Source organism: Bombina bombina, chromosome 4 (genome assembly GCF_027579735.1).
Source record: "Bombina bombina isolate aBomBom1 chromosome 4, aBomBom1.pri, whole genome shotgun sequence".
In the NCBI taxonomy this organism is placed as follows: Eukaryota; Metazoa; Chordata; class Amphibia; order Anura; family Bombinatoridae; genus Bombina; species Bombina bombina.
This window is the reverse complement of record NC_069502.1, coordinates 38,007,924-38,010,076: the sequence shown is the minus strand read 5'-3', so window position 1 is coordinate 38,010,076 and position 2,153 is coordinate 38,007,924.

The following is a 2,153-nucleotide window of genomic DNA, read 5'->3' as shown; positions in this document are numbered from 1 at the left end:
AGGTACTGGCAATAATAAACACTGATAAAGAAAGGAAAAGAGGTACTGGCAATAATAAACACTGATAAAGAAAGGAAAAGAGGTACTGGCAATAATAAACACTGATAAAGAAAGGAAAAGAGGTACTGGCAATAATAAACACTGATAAAGAAAGTAAAAGAGGTACTGGCAATAATAAACACTGATAAAGAAAGGAAAAGAGGTACTGGCAATAATAAACACTGATAAAGAAAGGAAAAGAGGTACTGGCAATAATAAACACTGATAAAGAAAGGAAAAGAGGTACTGGCAATAATAAACACTGATAAAGAAAGGAAAAGAGGTACTGGAATCTTGAAACAAGAAAGCTCACTGAGGCAAAAAGCTCAACCCACGCAGATGCGTGTACAATCAACTTGATAGTACAAAATACAATATATTGTGATCTAAAAAAGATTGATAGCAAAAATATGTTCGTGTATTATAATCAGAACCCGGCGAACCTGATTTTCTATGGCCGATACATTGACAATTTGATTTTTATTTGGGATGGAGACAGAATATCAGCAGATCTGTTCATCTCTCGTTTAAACCATAACACTATGGGTCTAAATGTTACAGCTAATATACAAACACAATCAATAGAATATTTAGATCTTGTTTTAAGCTGGGGTGAAAACAACTCTATAGTATCCAAATCCTATTTCAAAGAGGTTGATAGTAACAGCTTCCTCGAATTTAAGAGCAACTATCACAAAAGTTGGATCAGAAATATACCCTACCGTCAATTCAGAAGGATCAGAAGGAACTGTACGACATTAGAAACCTTTCTGGAACAAAGCCAGTTATTATACCAAAGAGTTTTAGAAAAGGGTTGTCCTGTAGACTTATTAGATCAAGCATTAACCAAACCAAAACAGTTAGACAGAACTAACATCTTACAAGTTAAACCCAAACAATCTAATAAATCTAAATCCGATATGAGTGGTAGGGATACAATGTTTATAAAACAATTTAATAACGATTACTACAAAATACAGAACACATTGAATAAACATTTGCACATAATCCAAAGAGACCCTATACTTAGGAATATTGTCAGTGAAAAGCCAAGAATGGTGTACAGAAGAACACCTATTTTGAGGAACAAATTACCCCCTAGCAAAAGAGTGAAAAATGTTAATTTCAGAATCAAAGATTTCAAACAAACCAATAATGGCATATTCGGCCTTAAGGGTGTTTATAAATGTGTGAAAAATGGGTGCAATTCCTGAAAGTTCATCAAATCAGGACAAAAAACCTACACATCCACTGTCACTGGTGAGAGTTTTCCCATCTCAGGGTTCTACAATTGTGATTCCAGTTTTGTAATTTACTTAAAAAAATGTATATGCGGCCTACAGTATGTAGGCCGCACCTCTATGAAAATCAGAACCAGATGGGGTGAACATTATCGAAATTGTAAAAATTGTAAAAAAGCCAAAATTAAACACAGTATCCCTAACCATTGTTTATTCAATCATAACAGCAATACATCTATATACAATTTTTCGCCCATCGACCATATTCCCAAATCATCCGATTACAATAGATTAACTAAATTACGAGAAACTTTTTGGATTTTCAAGTTAAAAACCCTTCACCCTTTGGACCTTAATGTCAACCTAGACCTAGCAGCTTTCAATTGATATAGTCCCCTTCCTCACCCCCATTTTCCAAGATTTCCAATATTACCAAGGTCCACTCTTATCCAACAATTTTATATTTTCATTTACACGTTTTCTTACATTAGACTTATATCTAGCAATTTTCATTCACATATGTTCTCACAGCAGATATATATATATATATATATATATCCCTTTTTCCCAATATGATTTTTCAATAACAATATCCAAGGTTCACTACCAAATACCATTACACCACTACAGTATATACACTTTTTACTCAGATTGGTACAAACAAAATTAATATATAACACTAATACAATACTATTCAGTCATTTTGATTATGCATTTTATTTAGACCAACAAACAATATAAAAATGATGCAGACCAAAATATTTTGACAAAGGAGAAATCTGATTGTTTAAATATACATCCATGTATATATAGTAACATAACATAGTAACATAGTAGATAAGGTTGAAAAAAGACTGAAGTCCATCGAGTTCA